The sequence below is a fragment of the Salvelinus namaycush genome, chromosome 40, assembly GCF_016432855.1.
Source record: "Salvelinus namaycush isolate Seneca chromosome 40, SaNama_1.0, whole genome shotgun sequence".
Classification (NCBI taxonomy): Eukaryota; Metazoa; Chordata; class Actinopteri; order Salmoniformes; family Salmonidae; genus Salvelinus; species Salvelinus namaycush.
Window position 1 is genome coordinate 22,868,379 of NC_052346.1, and position 18,273 is coordinate 22,886,651.

Genomic DNA, 18,273 nt, shown 5'->3' on the forward strand with positions numbered 1-18,273 from the left:
ATTTTTAGGGTTTAACAAGGCATCTCACCTATGACGTGTGGCTTGACTTTAGATGCGGCGAGTTCGATTACCCTGCAGACTATAAGAGTGTCTTCAGAATATGGCCATTTTGACATGAATATAAAAATCCCTCAGATAGGACCAAAAAAGTGTCTGGAGCAATCCGTCAGGGTAAGAGTGACAACAGGTCCACATGTCAAAATGGGGGAAATCTTAGCAAAAGGCTTAATGGTTATTCATGAGAATCCTGTTGTTGTATTTTTGAGTGTATCATGGGATCTCACCTGAAATCTGTGGCTTGCCCACAAACCTGTAACCTATGCTACTGTTGCCTATAGAGCTAGAAGGATGGATAACCAGGTGTGTAAATGTGTGAGGTGAGATAGATGGCCTGCAGTCCTATCCCAAATGGACACCTGATCCCTATGTACTTGTGGAGATCTGAGAGGATGTGATTGGTATATGAAACACGAATAAACTTCCACCTCCGGAGGGGTCAAAAAAATGTATTTTCGTTGTCGGCAGGATTCTAACCTGCGCGGGAAGATCCCAATGGATTTCTAGTCCATCGCCGTAACCACTCGGCCACGACAACTGTGACAGTAGAATTTTTTGTTAGAAGTGAAGGGCCCGGCAGGCATAGCCTACAGCAAACGATGATTTAATAACTGAAGGATAATGTAGTAACTCACTATAATGCATTAACTTCATGAAATGTTCCCCTCATTCAGTTGTTATTAAGTACTGCTTTTTCTTATTTTCTTTGCCCAGCTCCAGAAGGTTGAGAGGGTTAATTTACTAATTGTTATTTCACTGTGTGAAGTTGTTATTTCATCTTCTGATTATTACTGCAAAGCAGCATGACTCCTGCGTGAGAGGCGCTAAACAACTGTCAGAAGTGTGATTTGAACCCACGCCTCCAGGGGAGACTGCGACCTGAACGTAGCGCCTTAGACCGCTCGGCCATCCTGACTGCTGGACAGTATCTGGGTTTCGGGTTAAAGAGTAGAAGACCAGTAAATGACCAGTAAAATAAAGACCAGTAAATGCACGATACTGACTTGCACTTTCAATAGTCATTTGTTTTTATCAATTAAAAGCTCCAGTCATTGATTTAACCTCAATATGGCCTTCAATGGGAAACGCGTAGAAAATCGTCATTGATTGAGCGCTAAAGTGGCCTCAGAATATGGACATTCTGATATAAATGATCAAATTGCTCAGATAAGACCGAAAAGGTGTCTGGAAGTATCAGCAACCATCAGGGTAAGAGTGACAACAGGTCCACATGGGGGAAATCTTAACAAATGGCTTAATGGGTATTTGCACCGTAATCTTGTTTTTATTTATTTTTAGGGTTTAACAAGGCAGCTGACCTGTGACCTGTGGCTTGACTTTAGATGCGGCGACTTCGATTATCCTGAAGACTATATTTTTGTTCTTCCCGCCAATACAATCCACTGACAACGACCGACGAGTTGTGCCTTCCGAGATGCCTTTTGTTATTTGCCTGTTTGGGAAACTGCGCGATTCTTGCAATTCTCTTTCAGCCTCTCATCAACTAGCTGTTTTTGCAGAATGTTACAAATACGATAGTTATTCACTAGTCATATTAACTAGGTGTTATTTCCAGTACCGTAAGTCATTTATTTATCAACTGGTTTTCAACAAAGCAGCATGACATGCAGGCGCTAAAGAGTTGTCAGAAGTGGATGTCGAACACACGCCTCCAGGGGAGACTGCGACCTGAATGGCTTAATGGTTATTTTCAACGCAATCGTGTTTTTATTATATTTTTCGGGTTTAACAAGGCATCTCACCTATGACGTGTGGCTTGACTTTAGATGCGGCGAGTTCGATTACCCTGCAAACTACAAGAGAGTCTTCAGAATATGGCCATTTTGACATGAATATAAAAATCCCTCAGATAGGACCAAAAAAGTGTCTGGAGCAATCCGTGACGGTAAGAGTGACAACAGGTCCACATGTCAAAATGGGGGAAATCTTAGCAAAAGGCTTAATGGTTATTCATGAGAATCCTGTTGTTGTATTTTTGAGTGTATCATGGGATCTCACCTGAAATCTGTGGCTTGCCCACAAACCTGTAACCTATGCTACTGTTGCCTATAGAGCTAGAAGGATGGATAACCAGGTGTGTAAATGTGTGAGGTGAGATAGATGGCCTGCAGTCCTATCCCAAATGGACACCTGATCCCTATGTACTTGTGGAGATCTGAGAGGATGTGATTGGTATATGAAACACGAATAAACTTCCACCTCGGAGGGGTCAAAAAAAAGTATTTTCGTTGTCGGCAGGATTCGAAACTGCGCGGGAAGATCCCAATTGATTTCTAGTCCATCGCCTTAACCACTCGGCCACGACAACTGTGACAGTAGAGTTGTTTGTTAGAAGTGAAGGGCCCGGCAGGCATAGCCTACCGCAAACGATAATTTAATAACTGAAGGATAATGTAGTAACTCACTATAATGCATTAACTTCATGAAATGTACCACTCATTCAGTTGTTATTAAGTACTGCTTTTTCTTATTTTCTTTGCCCAGCTCCAGAAGGTTGAGAGGGTTAATTTACTAATTGTTATTTCACTGTGTGAAGTTGTTATTTCATCTTCTGATTATTACTGCAAAGCAGCATGACTCCTGCGCGAGAGGCGCTAAACAACTGTCAGAAGTGGGATTTGAACCCACGCCTCCAGGGGAGACTGCGACCTGAACGCAGCGCCTTAGACCGCTCGGCCATCCTGACTGCTGGACAGTAACTGGTTTTCGGGTTAAAGAGTAGAAGACCAGTAAATGACCAGTAAAATAAAGACCAGTAAATGCACGATACTGACTTGCACTTTCAATAGTCATTTGTTTTTATCAATTAAAAGCTCCAGTCATTGATTTAACCTCAATATGGCCTTCAATGGGAAACGCGTAGAAAATCGTCATTGATTGAGCGCTAAAGTGGCCTCAGAATATGGACATTCTGATATAAATGATCAAATTGCTCAGATAAGACCGAAAAGGTGTCTGGAAGTATCAGCAACCATCAGGGTAAGAGTGACAACAGGTCCACATGGGGGAAATCTTAACAAATGGCTTAATGGGTATTTGCAGCGCAATCTTGTTTTTATTTATTTTTAGGGTTTAACAAGGCAGCTCACCTGTGACCTGTGGCTTGACTTTAGATGCGGCGACTTCGATTACCCTGAAGACTATATTTTTGTTCTTCCCGCCAATACAATCCACTGACAACGACCGACGAGTTGTGCCTTCCGAGATGCCTTTTGTTATTTGCCTGTTTGGGAAACTTGCGCGATTCTTGCAATTCTCTTTCAGCCTCTCATCAACTAGCTGTTTTTGCAGAATGTTACAAATACGATAGTTATTCACTAGTCATATTAACTAGGTGTTATTTCCAGTACCGTAAGTCATTTATTTATCAACTGGTTTTCAACAAAGCAGCATGACATGCAGGCGCTAAAGCGTTGTCAGAAGTGGGTGTCGAACACACGCCTCCAGGGGAGACTGCGACCTGAATGGCTTAATGGTTATTTTCAACGCAATCGTGTTTTTATTATATTTTTCGGGTTTAACAAGGCATCTCACCTATGACGTGTGGCTTGACTTTAGATGCGGCGAGTTCGATTACCCTGCAGACTATAAGAGTGTCTTCAGAATATGGCCATTTTGACATGAATATAAAAATCCCTCAGATAGGACCAAAAAAGTGTCTGGAGCAATCCGTCAGGGTGAGAGTGACAACAGGTCCACATGTCAAAATGGGGGAAATCTTAGCAAAAGGCTTAATGGTTATTCATGAGAATCCTGTTGTTGTATTTTTGAGTGTATCATGGGATCTCACCTGAAATCTGTGGCTTGCCCACAAACCTGTAACCTATGCTACTGTTGACCTATAGAGCTAGAAGGATGGATAACCAGGTGTGTAAATGTGTGAGGTGAGATAGATGGCCTGCAGTCCTATCCCAAATGGACACCTGATCCCTATGTACTTGTGGAGATCTGAGAGGATGTGATTGGTATATGAAACACGAATAAACTTCCACCTCCGGAGGGGTCCCAAAAAATGTATTTTCGTTGTCGGCAGGATTCGAACCTGCGCGGGAAGATCCCAATGGATTTCTAGTCCATCGCCTTAACCACTCGGCCACGACAACTGTGACAGTAGAATTGTTTGTTAGAAGTGAAGGGCCCGGCAGGCATAGCCTACAGCAAAATGATATTAATAACTGAAGGATAATGTAGTAAGCTCACTATAATAGCATTAACTTCATGAAATGTTCCCCTCATTCAGTTGTTATTAAGTACTGCTTTTTCTTATTTTCTTTGCCCAGCTCCAGAAGGTTGAGAGGGTTAATTTACTAATTGTTATTTCACTGTGTGAAGTTGTTATTTCATCTTCTGATTATTACTGCAAAGCAGCATGACTCCTGCGTGAGAGGCAGCTAAACAATCTGTCAGAAGTGGGATTTGAACCCACGCCTCCAGGGGAGACTGCGACCTGAACGCAGCGCCTTAGACCGCTCGGCCATCCTGACTAGCTGGACAGTAACTGGGTTTTCGGGTTAAAGAGTAGAAGACCAGTAAATGACCAGTAAATAAAGACCAGTAAATGCACGATACTGACTTGCACTTTCAATAGTCATTTGTTTTTATCAATTAAAAGCTCCAGTCATTGATTTAACCTCAATATGGCCTTCAATGGGAAACGCGTAGAAAATCGTCATTGATTGAGCGCTAAAGTGGCCTCAGAATATGGACATTCTGATATAAATGATCAAATTGCTCAGATAAGACCGAAAAGGTGTCTGGAAGTATGAGCAACCATCAGGGTAAGAGTGACAACAGGTCCACACGGGGGAAATCTTAACAAATGGCTTAATGGGTATTTTCAGCGCAATCTTGTTTTTATTTATTTTTAGGGTTTAACAAGGCAGCTCACCTGTGACCTGTGGCTTGACTTTAGATGCGGCGACTTCGATTACCCTGAAGACTATATGTTTGTTCTTCCCGCCAATACAATCCACTGACAACGACCGACGAGTTGTGCCTTCCGAGATGCCTTTTGTTATTTGCCTGTTTGGGAAATTGCGCGATTCTTGCAATTCTCTTTCAGCCTCTCATCAACTAGCTGTTTTTGCAGAATGTTACAAATACGATAGTTATTCACTAGTCATATTAACTAGGTGTTATTTCCAGTACCGTAAGTCATTTATTTATCAACTGGTTTTCAACAAAGCAGCATGACATGCAGGCGCTAAAGAGTTGTCAGAAGTGGGTGTCGAACACACGCCTCCAGGGGAGACTGCGACCTGAATGGCTTAATGGTTATTTTCAACGCAATCGTGTTTTTATTATATTTTTCAGGGTTTAACAAGGCATCTCACCTATGACGTGTGGCTTGACTTTAGATGCGGCGAGTTCGATTACCCTGCAGACTATAAGAGTGTCTTCAGAATATGGCCATTTTGACATGAATATAAAAATCCCTCAGATAGGACCAAAAAAGTGTCTGGAGCAATCCGTCAGGGTGAGAGTGACAACAGGTCCACATGTCAAAATGGGGGAAATCTTAGCAAAAGGCTTAATGGTTATTCATGAGAATCGTGTTGTTGTATTTTTGAGTGTATCATGGGATCTCACCTGAAATCTGTGGCTTGCCCACAAACCTGTAACCTATGCTACTGTTGACCTCATAGAGCTAGAAGGATGGATAACCAGGTGTGTAAATGTGTGAGGTGAGATAGATGGCCTGCAGTCCTATCCCAAATGGACACCTGATCCCTATGTACTTGTGGAGATCTGAGAGGATGTGATTGGTATATGAAACACGAATAAACTTCCACCTCCGGAGGGGTCCCAAAAAATGTATTTTCGTTGTCGGCAGGATTCGAACCTGCGCGGGAAGATCCCAATGGATTTCTAGTCCATCGCCTTAACCACTCGGCCACGACAACTGTGACAGTAGAATTGTTTGTTAGAAGTGAAGGGCCCGGCAGGCATAGCCTACAGCAAATGATAATTTAATAACTGAAGGATAATGTAGTAACTCACTATAATACATTAACTTCATGAAATGTTCCCCTCATTCAGTTGTTATTAAGTACTGCTTTTTCTTATTTTCTTTGCCCAGCTCCAGAAGGTTGAGAGGGTTAATTTACTAATTGTTATTTCACTGTGTGAAGTTGTTATTTCATCTTCTGATTATTACTGCAAAGCAGCATGACTCCTGCGTGAGAGCAGCTAAACATCTGTCAGAAGTGGGATTTGAACCCACGCCTCCAGGGGAGACTGCGACCTGAACGCAGCGCCTTAGACCGCTCGGCCATCCTGACTACTGGACAGTAACTGGGTTTCGGGTTAAAGAGTAGAAGACCAGTAAATGACCAGTAAATAAAGACCAGTAAATGCACGATACTGACTTGCACTTTCAATAGTCATTTGTTTTTATCAATTAAAAGCTCCAGTCATTGATTTAACCTCAATATGGCCTTCAATGGGAAACGCGTAGAAAATCGTCATTGATTGAGCGCTAAAGTGGCCTCAGAATATGGACATTCTGATATAAATGATCAAATTGCTCAGATAAGACCGAAAAGGTGTCTGGAAGTATGAGCAACCATCAGGGTAAGAGTGACAACAGGTCCACACGGGGGAAATCTTAACAAATGGCTTAATGGGTATTTTCAGCGCAATCTTGTTTTTATTTATTTTTAGGGTTTAACAAGGCAGCTCACCTGTGACCTGTGGCTTGACTTTAGATGCGGCGACTTCGATTACCCTGAAGACTATATGTTTGTTCTTCCCGCCAATACAATCCACTGACAACGACCGACGAGTTGTGCCTTCCGAGATGCCTTTTGTTATTTGCCTGTTTGGGAAATTGCGCGATTCTTGCAATTCTCTTTCAGCCTCTCATCAACTAGCTGTTTTTGCAGAATGTTACAAATACGATAGTTATTCACTAGTCATATTAACTAGGTGGTATTTCCATTACCGTAAGTCATTTATTTATCAACTGGTTTTCAACAAAGCAGCATGACATGCAGGCGCTAAACAGTTGTCAGAAGTGGGTGTCGAACACACGCCTCCAGGGGAGACTGTGACCTGAATGGCTTAATGGTTATTTTCAACGCAATTGTGTTTTTGTTATATTTTTCGGGTTTAACAAGGCATCTCACCTATGACGTGTGGCTTGACTTTAGATGCGGCGAGTTCGATTACCCTGCAAACTATAAGAGTGTCTTCAGAATATGGCCATTTTGACATGAATATAAAAATCCCTCAGATAGGACCAAAAAAGTGTCTGGAGCAATCCGTGACAACAGGTCCACATGTCAAAATGGGGGAAATCTTAGCAAAAGGCTTAATGGTTATTCATGAGAATCGTGTTGTTGTATTTTTGAGTGTATCATGGGATCTCACCTGAAATCTGTGGCTTGCCCACAAACCTGTAACCTATGCTACTGTTGACCTCAAGAGCTAGAAGGATGGATAACCAGGTGTGTAAATGTGTGAGGTGAGATAGATGGCCTGCAGTCCTATCCCAAATGGACACCTGATCCCTATGTACTTGTGGAGATCTGAGAGGATGTGATTGGTATATGAAACACGAATAAACTTCCACCTCCGGAGGGGTCAAAAAAATGTATTTTCGTTGTCGGCAGGATTCGAACCTGCGCGGGAAGATCCCAATGGATTTCTAGTCCATCGCCTTAACCACTCGGCCACGACAACTGTGACAGTAGAATTTTTTGTTAGAAGTGAAGGGCCCGGCAGGCATAGCCTACAGCAAATGATAATTTAATAACTGAAGGATAATGTAGTAACTCACTATAATACATTAACTTCATGAAATGTTCCCCTCATTCAGTTGTTATTAAGTACTGCTTTTTCTTATTTTCTTTGCCCAGCTCCAGAAGGTTGAGAGGGTTAATTTACTAATTGTTATTTCACTGTGTGAAGTTGTTATTTCATCTTCTGATTATTACTGCAAAGCAGCATGACTCCTGCGTGAGAGCAGCTAAACATCTGTCAGAAGTGGGATTTGAACCCACGCCTCCAGGGGAGACTGCGACCTGAACGCAGCGCCTTAGACCGCTCGGCCATCCTGACTACTGGACAGTAACTGGGTTTCGGGTTAAAGAGTAGAAGACCAGTAAATGACCAGTAAATAAAGACCAGTAAATGCACGATACTGACTTGCACTTTCAATAGTCATTTGTTTTTATCAATTAAAAGCTCCAGTCATTGATTTAACCTCAATATGGCCTTCAATGGGAAACGCGTAGAAAATCGTCATTGATTGAGCGCTAAAGTGGCCTCAGAATATGGACATTCTGATATAAATGATCAAATTGCTCAGATAAGACCGAAAAGGTGTCTGGAAGTATGAGCAACCATCAGGGTAAGAGTGACAACAGGTCCACACGGGGGAAATCTTAACAAATGGCTTAATGGGTATTTTCAGCGCAATCTTGTTTTTATTTATTTTTAGGGTTTAACAAGGCAGCTCACCTGTGACCTGTGGCTTGACTTTAGATGCGGCGACTTCGATTACCCTGAAGACTATATTTTTGTTCTTCCCGCCAATACAATCCACTGACAACGACCGACGAGTTGTGCCTTCCGAGATGCCTTTTGTTATTTGCCTGTTTGGGAAATTGCGCGATTCTTGCAATTCTCTTTCAGCCTCTCATCAACTAGCTGTTTTTGCAGAATGTTACAAATACGATAGTTATTCACTAGTCATATTAACTAGGTGTTATTTCCATTACCGTAAGTCATTTATTTATCAACTGGTTTTCAACAAAGCAGCATGACATGCAGGCGCTAAACAGTTGTCAGAAGTGGGTGTCGAACACACGCCTCCAGGGGAGACTGCGACCTGAATGGCTTAATGGTTATTTTCAACGCAATCGTGTTTTTATTATATTTTTCGGGTTTAACAAGGCATCTCACCTATGACGTGTGGCTTGACTTTAGATGCGGCGAGTTCGATTACCCTGCAAACTATAAGAGTGTCTTCAGAATATGGCCATTTTGACATGAATATAAAAATCCCTCAGATAGGACCAAAAAAGTGTCTGGAGCAATCCGTGACAACAGGTCCACATGTCAAAATGGGGGAAATCTTAGCAAAAGGCTTAATGGTTATTCATGAGAATCGTGTTGTTGTATTTTTGAGTGTATCATGGGATCTCACCTGAAATCTGTGGCTTGCCCACAAACCTGTAACCTATGCTACTGTTGACCTCAAGAGCTAGAAGGATGGATAACCAGGTGTGTAAATGTGTGAGGTGAGATAGATGGCCTGCAGTCCTATCCCAAATGGACACCTGATCCCTATGTACTTGTGGAGATCTGAGAGGATGTGATTGGTATATGAAACACGAATAAACTTCCACCTCCGGAGGGGTCCAAAAAATGTATTTTCGTTGTCGGCAGGATTCGAACCTGCGCGGGAAGATCCCAATGGATTTCTAGTCCATCGCCTTAACCACTCGGCCACGACAACTGTGACAGTAGAATTTTTTGTTAGAAGTGAAGGGCCCGGCAGGCATAGCCTACAGCAAATGATAATTTAATAACTGAAGGATAATGTAGTAACTCACTATAATACATTAACTTCATGAAATGTTCCCCTCATTCAGTTGTTATTAAGTACTGCTTTTTCTTATTTTCTTTGCCCAGCTCCAGAAGGTTGAGAGGGTTAATTTACTAATTGTTATTTCACTGTGTGAAGTTGTTATTTCATCTTCTGATTATTACTGCAAAGCAGCATGACTCCTGCGTGAGAGCAGCTAAACATCTGTCAGAAGTGGGATTTGAACCCACGCCTCCAGGGGAGACTGCGACCTGAACGCAGCGCCTTAGACCGCTCGGCCATCCTGACTACTGGACAGTAACTGGGTTTCGGGTTAAAGAGTAGAAGACCAGTAAATGACCAGTAAATAAAGACCAGTAAATGCACGATACTGACTTGCACTTTCAATAGTCATTTGTTTTTATCAATTAAAAGCTCCAGTCATTGATTTAACCTCAATATGGCCTTCAATGGGAAACGCGTAGAAAATCGTCATTGATTGAGCGCTAAAGTGGCCTCAGAATATGGACATTCTGATATAAATGATCAAATTGCTCAGATAAGACCGAAAAGGTGTCTGGAAGTATGAGCAACCATCAGGGTAAGAGTGACAACAGGTCCACACGGGGGAAATCTTAACAAATGGCTTAATGGGTATTTTCAGCGCAATCTTGTTTTTATTTATTTTTAGGGTTTAACAAGGCAGCTCACCTGTGACCTGTGGCTTGACTTTAGATGCGGCGACTTCGATTACCCTGAAGACTATATTTTTGTTCTTCCCGCCAATACAATCCACTGACAACGACCGACGAGTTGTGCCTTCCGAGATGCCTTTTGTTATTTGCCTGTTTGGGAAATTGCGCGATTCTTGCAATTCTCTTTCAGCCTCTCATCAACTAGCTGTTTTTGCAGAATGTTACAAATACGATAGTTATTCACTAGTCATATTAACTAGGTGTTATTTCCATTACCGTAAGTCATTTATTTATCAACTGGTTTTCAACAAAGCAGCATGACATGCAGGCGCTAAACAGTTGTCAGAAGTGGGTGTCGAACACACGCCTCCAGGGGAGACTGCGAACTGAATGGCTTAATGGTTATTTTCAACGCAATCGTGTTTTTATTATATTTTTCGGGTTTAACAAGGCATCTCACCTATGACGTGTGGCTTGACTTTAGATGCGGCGAGTTCGATTACCCTGCAGACTATAAGAGTGTCTTCAGAATATGGCCATTTTGACATGAATATAAAAATCCCTCAGATAGGACCAAAAAAGTGTCTGGAGCAATCCGTGACAACAGGTCCACATGTCAAAATGGGGGAAATCTTAGCAAAAGGCTTAATGGTTATTCATGAGAATCGTGTTGTTGTATTTTTGAGTGTATCATGGGATCTCACCTGAAATCTGTGGCTTGCCCACAAACCTGTAACCTATGCTACTGTTGACCTCAAGAGCTAGAAGGATGGATAACCAGGTGTGTAAATGTGTGAGGTGAGATAGATGGCCTGCAGTCCTATCCCAAATGGACACCTGATCCCTATGTACTTGTGGAGATCTGAGAGGATGTGATTGGTATATGAAACACGAATAAACTTCCACCTCCGGAGGGGTCCAAAAAAATGTATTTTCGTTGTCGGCAGGATTCGAACCTGCGCGGGAAGATCCCAATGGATTTCTAGTCCATCGCCTTAACCACTCGGCCACGACAACTGTGACAGTAGAATTTTTTGTTAGAAGTGAAGGGCCCGGCAGGCATAGCCTACAGCAAATGATAATTTAATAACTGAAGGATAATGTAGTAACTCACTATAATACATTAACTTCATGAAATGTTCCCCTCATTCAGTTGTTATTAAGTACTGCTTTTTCTTATTTTCTTTGCCCAGCTCCAGAAGGTTGAGAGGGTTAATTTACTAATTGTTATTTCACTGTGTGAAGTTGTTATTTCATCTTCTGATTATTACTGCAAAGCAGCATGACTCCTGCGTGAGAGCAGCTAAACATCTGTCAGAAGTGGGATTTGAACCCACGCCTCCAGGGGAGACTGCGACCTGAACGCAGCGCCTTAGACCGCTCGGCCATCCTGACTACTGGACAGTAACTGGGTTTCGGGTTAAAGAGTAGAAGACCAGTAAATGACCAGTAAATAAAGACCAGTAAATGCACGATACTGACTTGCACTTTCAATAGTCATTTGTTTTTATCAATTAAAAGCTCCAGTCATTGATTTAACCTCAATATGGCCTTCAATGGGAAACGCGTAGAAAATCGTCATTGATTGAGCGCTAAAGTGGCCTCAGAATATGGACATTCTGATATAAATGATCAAATTGCTCAGATAAGACCGAAAAGGTGTCTGGAAGTATGAGCAACCATCAGGGTAAGAGTGACAACAGGTCCACACGGGGGAAATCTTAACAAATGGCTTAATGGGTATTTTCAGCGCAATCTTGTTTTTATTTATTTTTAGGGTTTAACAAGGCAGCTCACCTGTGACCTGTGGCTTGACTTTAGATGCGGCGACTTCGATTACCCTGAAGACTATATGTTTGTTCTTCCCGCCAATACAATCCACTGACAACGACCGACGAGTTGTGCCTTCCGAGATGCCTTTTGTTATTTGCCTGTTTGGGAAATTGCGCGATTCTTGCAATTCTCTTTCAGCCTCTCATCAACTAGCTGTTTTTGCAGAATGTTACAAATACGATAGTTATTCACTAGTCATATTAACTAGGTGTTATTTCCATTACCGTAAGTCATTTATTTATCAACTGGTTTTCAACAAAGCAGCATGACATGCAGGCGCTAAACAGTTGTCAGAAGTGGGTGTCGAACACACGCCTCCAGGGGAGACTGCGAACTGAATGGCTTAATGGTTATTTTCAACGCAATCGTGTTTTTATTATATTTTTCGGGTTTAACAAGGCATCTCACCTATGACGTGTGGCTTGACTTTAGATGCGGCGAGTTCGATTACCCTGCAAACTATAAGAGTGTCTTCAGAATATGGCCATTTTGACATGAATATAAAAATCCCTCAGATAGGACCAAAAAAGTGTCTGGAGCAATCCGTGACAACAGGTCCACATGTCAAAATGGGGGAAATCTTAGCAAAAGGCTTAATGGTTATTCATGAGAATCGTGTTGTTGTATTTTTGAGTGTATCATGGGATCTCACCTGAAATCTGTGGCTTGCCCACAAACCTGTAACCTATGCTACTGTTGACCTCAAGAGCTAGAAGGATGGATAACCAGGTGTGTAAATGTGTGAGGTGAGATAGATGGCCTGCAGTCCTATCCCAAATGGACACCTGATCCCTATGTACTTGTGGAGATCTGAGAGGATGTGATTGGTATATGAAACACGAATAAACTTCCACCTCCGGAGGGGTCCAAAAAATGTATTTTCGTTGTCGGCAGGATTCGAACCTGCGCGGGAAGATCCCAATGGATTTCTAGTCCATCGCCTTAACCACTCGGCCACGACAACTGTGACAGTAGAATTTTTTGTTAGAAGTGAAGGGCCCGGCAGGCATAGCCTACAGCAAATGATAATTTAATAACTGAAGGATAATGTAGTAACTCACTATAATACATTAACTTCATGAAATGTTCCCCTCATTCAGTTGTTATTAAGTACTGCTTTTTCTTATTTTCTTTGCCCAGCTCCAGAAGGTTGAGAGGGTTAATTTACTAATTGTTATTTCACTGTGTGAAGTTGTTATTTCATCTTCTGATTATTACTGCAAAGCAGCATGACTCCTGCGTGAGAGCAGCTAAACATCTGTCAGAAGTGGGATTTGAACCCACGCCTCCAGGGGAGACTGCGACCTGAACGCAGCGCCTTAGACCGCTCGGCCATCCTGACTACTGGACAGTAACTGGGTTTCGGGTTAAAGAGTAGAAGACCAGTAAATGACCAGTAAATAAAGACCAGTAAATGCACGATACTGACTTGCACTTTCAATAGTCATTTGTTTTTATCAATTAAAAGCTCCAGTCATTGATTTAACCTCAATATGGCCTTCAATGGGAAACGCGTAGAAAATCGTCATTGATTGAGCGCTAAAGTGGCCTCAGAATATGGACATTCTGATATAAATGATCAAATTGCTCAGATAAGACCGAAAAGGTGTCTGGAAGTATGAGCAACCATCAGGGTAAGAGTGACAACAGGTCCACACGGGGGAAATCTTAACAAATGGCTTAATGGGTATTTTCAGCGCAATCTTGTTTTTATTTATTTTTAGGGTTTAACAAGGCAGCTCACCTGTGACCTGTGGCTTGACTTTAGATGCGGCGACTTCGATTACCCTGAAGACTATATGTTTGTTCTTCCCGCCAATACAATCCACTGACAACGACCGACGAGTTGTGCCTTCCGAGATGCCTTTTGTTATTTGCCTGTTTGGGAAATTGCGCGATTCTTGCAATTCTCTTTCAGCCTCTCATCAACTAGCTGTTTTTGCAGAATGTTACAAATACGATAGTTATTCACTAGTCATATTAACTAGGTGTTATTTCCATTACCGTAAGTCATTTATTTATCAACTGGTTTTCAACAAAGCAGCATGACATGCAGGCGCTAAACAGTTGTCAGAAGTGGGTGTCGAACACACGCCTCCAGGGGAGACTGTGACCTGAATGGCTTAATGGTTATTTTCAACGCAATCGTGTTTTTGTTATATTTTTCGGGTTTAACAAGGCATCTCACCTATGACGTGTGGCTTGACTTTAGATGCGGCGAGTTCGATTACCCTGCAAACTATAAGAGTGTCTTCAGAATATGGCCATTTTGACATGAATATAAAAATCCCTCAGATAGGACCAAAAAAGTGTCTGGAGCAATCCGTGACAACAGGTCCACATGTCAAAATGGGGGAAATCTTAGCAAAAGGCTTAATGGTTATTCATGAGAATCGTGTTGTTGTATTTTTGAGTGTATCATGGGATCTCACCTGAAATCTGTGGCTTGCCCACAAACCTGTAACCTATGCTACTGTTGACCTCAAGAGCTAGAAGGATGGATAACCAGGTGTGTAAATGTGTGAGGTGAGATAGATGGCCTGCAGTCCTATCCCAAATGGACACCTGATCCCTATGTACTTGTGGAGATCTGAGAGGATGTGATTGGTATATGAAACACGAATAAACTTCCACCTCCGGAGGGGTCCAAAAAAATGTATTTTCGTTGTCGGCAGGATTCGAACCTGCGCGGGAAGATCCCAATGGATTTCTAGTCCATCGCCTTAACCACTCGGCCACGACAACTGTGACAGTAGAATTTTTTGTTAGAAGTGAAGGGCCCGGCAGGCATAGCCTACAGCAAATGATAATTTAATAACTGAAGGATAATGTAGTAACTCACTATAATACATTAACTTCATGAAATGTTCCCCTCATTCAGTTGTTATTAAGTACTGCTTTTTCTTATTTTCTTTGCCCAGCTCCAGAAGGTTGAGAGGGTTAATTTACTAATTGTTATTTCACTGTGTGAAGTTGTTATTTCATCTTCTGATTATTACTGCAAAGCAGCATGACTCCTGCGTGAGAGCAGCTAAACATCTGTCAGAAGTGGGATTTGAACCCACGCCTCCAGGGGAGACTGCGACCTGAACGCAGCGCCTTAGACCGCTCGGCCATCCTGACTACTGGACAGTAACTGGGTTTCGGGTTAAAGAGTAGAAGACCAGTAAATGACCAGTAAATAAAGACCAGTAAATGCACGATACTGACTTGCACTTTCAATAGTCATTTGTTTTTATCAATTAAAAGCTCCAGTCATTGATTTAACCTCAATATGGCCTTCAATGGGAAACGCGTAGAAAATCGTCATTGATTGAGCGCTAAAGTGGCCTCAGAATATGGACATTCTGATATAAATGATCAAATTGCTCAGATAAGACCGAAAAGGTGTCTGGAAGTATGAGCAACCATCAGGGTAAGAGTGACAACAGGTCCACACGGGGGAAATCTTAACAAATGGCTTAATGGGTATTTTCAGCGCAATCTTGTTTTTATTTATTTTTAGGGTTTAACAAGGCAGCTCACCTGTGACCTGTGGCTTGACTTTAGATGCGGCGACTTCGATTACCCTGAAGACTATATGTTTGTTCTTCCCGCCAATACAATCCACTGACAACGACCGACGAGTTGTGCCTTCCGAGATGCCTTTTGTTATTTGCCTGTTTGGGAAATTGCGCGATTCTTGCAATTCTCTTTCAGCCTCTCATCAACTAGCTGTTTTTGCAGAATGTTACAAATACGATAGTTATTCACTAGTCATATTAACTAGGTGTTATTTCCATTACCGTAAGTCATTTATTTATCAACTGGTTTTCAACAAAGCAGCAGGACATGCAGGCGCTAAATAGTTGTCAGAAGTGGGTGTCAAACACACGCCTCCAGGGGAGACTGTGACCTGAATGGCTCAATGGTTATTTTCAACGCAATCGTGTTTTTATTATATTTTTCGGGTTTAACAAGGCATCTCACCTATGACGTGTGGCTTGACTTTAGATGCGGCGAGTTCGATTACCCTGCAGACTATAAGAGTGTCTTCAGAATATGGCCATTTTGACATGAATATAAAAATCCCTCAGATAGGACCAAAAAAGTGTCTGGAGCAATCCGTGACAACAGGTCCACATGTCAAAATGGGGGAAATCTTAGCAAAAGGCTTAATGGTTATTCATGAGAATCCTGTTGTTGTATTTTTGAGTGTATCATGGGATCTCACCTGAAATCTGTGGCTTGCCCACAAACCTGTAACCTATGCTACTGTTGCCTATAGAGCTAGAAGGATGGATAACCAGGTGTGTAAATGTGTGAGGTGAGATAGATGGCCTGCAGTCCTATCCCAAATGGACACCTGATCCCTATGTACTTGTGGAGATCTGAGAGGATGTGATTGGTATATGAAACACGAATAAACTTCCACCTCCGGAGGGGTCAAAAAAATGTAATTTCGTTGTCGGCAGGATTCGAACCTGCGCGGGAAGATCCCAATGGATTTCTAGTCCATCGCCTTAACCACTCGGCCACGACAACTGTGACAGTAGAATTGTTTGTTAGAAGTGAAGGGCCCGGCAGGCATAGCCTAGAGCAAACGATAATTTAATAACTGAAGGATAATGTAGTAAGTCACTATAATGCATTAACTTCATGAAATGTTCCCCTCATTCAGTTGTTATTAAGTACTGCTTTTTCTTATTTTCTTTGTCCAGCTCCAGAAGGTTGAGAGAATCCAAGATGGCGTAGCAGTCGGACGTGTGTTTGTATTGTCCTGTATTGTCCTGTCGCGTGTAAATAGTAAATAGTAAATAGTCTTCGTATTTTTCGTATACATTTCGTATATATTTTAATTTCACTTTCCATCTAGGAACTGAATATACATTCCTACATTCCGCCTCACCCAATGTGGTACGGACCTGCTATTTTTTTTATACTTTAGAACCGTAACCCCAATCAGAAGCTAGCCAGATAACTAGCTACTAGCTAGTAGTCAGTTAGCCACTGCTGCGGTCTTCACCCTCAACTCGGACACAGCCAGCTTCAATACCTGCCAGTCTGCAAGCGCGATATCAACCCAGAGCATATAGGACTGCTTTTTCTCTACCACATCACCGGATTCCTGACGCAAGCTCTGGACAATTACACCGTATCATCACAGCTAGCTAGCTGCAACCGAGTGGCTACTACTGGCTAACACCTCTGTCCCGAAGCAAGCACCAGTTAGCCTTGAGCTAGTCTCGAGCTAGGCCCATCTGCCGGCTAGCTGCAAGCGCGATATCAACCCAGAGCATATAGGACTGCTTTTTCTCTACCACATCACCGGATTCCTGACGCAAGCTCTGGACAATTACACCGTATCATCACAGCTAGCTAGCTGCAACCGAGTGGCTACTACTGGCTAACACCTCTGTCCCGAAGCAAGCACCAGTTAGCCTTGAGCTAGCATCGAGCTAGGCCCATCTGCCGGCTAGCTGAAGAGGTCTACCAGCGAATTCTTGGGCTACAATACCAGCTACAAGCTAATTTAGCCATTTTTTTTATTTTTTATTTTATTTATTTATTTATTTATTTTTGCCGCTGCTAGTAGCTTTTACCTTCTGCACAGACACCAGCCCTGTTATTAGCCTGGATATTACTCACCAATTTACCAGCATCGGACTGTCTCTCGACAACAACGCCGGATTCCTGCCGTAATCCCTGAGCCACTGCTTCTGATCCTCACAGCTAGCTTGCGGCTAGCGCAGCTAGCGCCACTGCCACGAAGCTAGCACCAGTTAGCAAACACAATTCTACAATTCACAACCTCTCTTTCGCCATCGCCATCTGGCTTGGATTCTCTGTCGACACAACCACGTCTGAGCAGACCCCCTCCGTCTGAGCAGACCACCCCCCGGGCTACTAACTTTAAACGCCGCGTGCTAGCTTAGTGGAGGCCTCCTCTGCTCCATCTACGGCTGCCCCCTGGACACTATGATCACTTGGCTACATAGCTGATGCATGCTTGACTGTCCATTAATTCACGGTACTCCATTCTGTTTATTTGTGTTTTATCTGTCGGCTCTGTGCTTTAACTCAGGATCTGTGTGTAGTTAATCCGACCCTCTCTGCCTAGTCGTCGCCATTTTTACCTGTTGTTGCTGTGTTAGA

The 18,273-nt window shown here is 42.5% G+C and overlaps 19 non-coding genes across 19 annotated transcripts; all 19 read right to left on the bottom strand.

Annotated features, from left to right (window-relative positions):
- Window positions 1–513: 513 nt before the first annotated feature.
- Window positions 514–595, bottom strand: trnas-aga. The gene has a single exon. It is a non-coding gene; the product is annotated as a tRNA-Ser (tRNA).
- A 295-nt stretch (window positions 596–890) lies between these two features.
- On the bottom strand, window positions 891–973 carry trnal-cag. The gene has a single exon. It is a non-coding gene; the product is annotated as a tRNA-Leu (tRNA).
- A 1,331-nt stretch (window positions 974–2,304) lies between these two features.
- trnas-aga lies at window positions 2,305–2,386 on the bottom strand. Its single transcript has one exon. It is a non-coding gene; the product is annotated as a tRNA-Ser (tRNA).
- A 295-nt stretch (window positions 2,387–2,681) lies between these two features.
- Window positions 2,682–2,764, bottom strand: trnal-cag. The gene has a single exon. It is a non-coding gene; the product is annotated as a tRNA-Leu (tRNA).
- Window positions 2,765–4,099: 1,335 nt separating this feature from the next.
- On the bottom strand, window positions 4,100–4,181 carry trnas-aga. The gene has a single exon. It is a non-coding gene; the product is annotated as a tRNA-Ser (tRNA).
- Window positions 4,182–4,479: 298 nt separating this feature from the next.
- On the bottom strand, window positions 4,480–4,562 carry trnal-cag. Its single transcript has one exon. It is a non-coding gene; the product is annotated as a tRNA-Leu (tRNA).
- A 1,337-nt stretch (window positions 4,563–5,899) lies between these two features.
- On the bottom strand, window positions 5,900–5,981 carry trnas-aga. The gene has a single exon. It is a non-coding gene; the product is annotated as a tRNA-Ser (tRNA).
- Window positions 5,982–6,276: 295 nt separating this feature from the next.
- trnal-cag lies at window positions 6,277–6,359 on the bottom strand. Its single transcript has one exon. It is a non-coding gene; the product is annotated as a tRNA-Leu (tRNA).
- A 1,320-nt stretch (window positions 6,360–7,679) lies between these two features.
- On the bottom strand, window positions 7,680–7,761 carry trnas-aga. Its single transcript has one exon. It is a non-coding gene; the product is annotated as a tRNA-Ser (tRNA).
- Window positions 7,762–8,056: 295 nt separating this feature from the next.
- trnal-cag lies at window positions 8,057–8,139 on the bottom strand. Its single transcript has one exon. It is a non-coding gene; the product is annotated as a tRNA-Leu (tRNA).
- Window positions 8,140–9,459: 1,320 nt separating this feature from the next.
- On the bottom strand, window positions 9,460–9,541 carry trnas-aga. Its single transcript has one exon. It is a non-coding gene; the product is annotated as a tRNA-Ser (tRNA).
- Window positions 9,542–9,836: 295 nt separating this feature from the next.
- Window positions 9,837–9,919, bottom strand: trnal-cag. The gene has a single exon. It is a non-coding gene; the product is annotated as a tRNA-Leu (tRNA).
- A 1,321-nt stretch (window positions 9,920–11,240) lies between these two features.
- On the bottom strand, window positions 11,241–11,322 carry trnas-aga. The gene has a single exon. It is a non-coding gene; the product is annotated as a tRNA-Ser (tRNA).
- A 295-nt stretch (window positions 11,323–11,617) lies between these two features.
- trnal-cag lies at window positions 11,618–11,700 on the bottom strand. The gene has a single exon. It is a non-coding gene; the product is annotated as a tRNA-Leu (tRNA).
- A 1,320-nt stretch (window positions 11,701–13,020) lies between these two features.
- Window positions 13,021–13,102, bottom strand: trnas-aga. The gene has a single exon. It is a non-coding gene; the product is annotated as a tRNA-Ser (tRNA).
- Window positions 13,103–13,397: 295 nt separating this feature from the next.
- On the bottom strand, window positions 13,398–13,480 carry trnal-cag. Its single transcript has one exon. It is a non-coding gene; the product is annotated as a tRNA-Leu (tRNA).
- A 1,321-nt stretch (window positions 13,481–14,801) lies between these two features.
- Window positions 14,802–14,883, bottom strand: trnas-aga. The gene has a single exon. It is a non-coding gene; the product is annotated as a tRNA-Ser (tRNA).
- A 295-nt stretch (window positions 14,884–15,178) lies between these two features.
- On the bottom strand, window positions 15,179–15,261 carry trnal-cag. Its single transcript has one exon. It is a non-coding gene; the product is annotated as a tRNA-Leu (tRNA).
- A 1,319-nt stretch (window positions 15,262–16,580) lies between these two features.
- Window positions 16,581–16,662, bottom strand: trnas-aga. The gene has a single exon. It is a non-coding gene; the product is annotated as a tRNA-Ser (tRNA).
- Window positions 16,663–18,273: the final 1,611 nt, after the last annotated feature.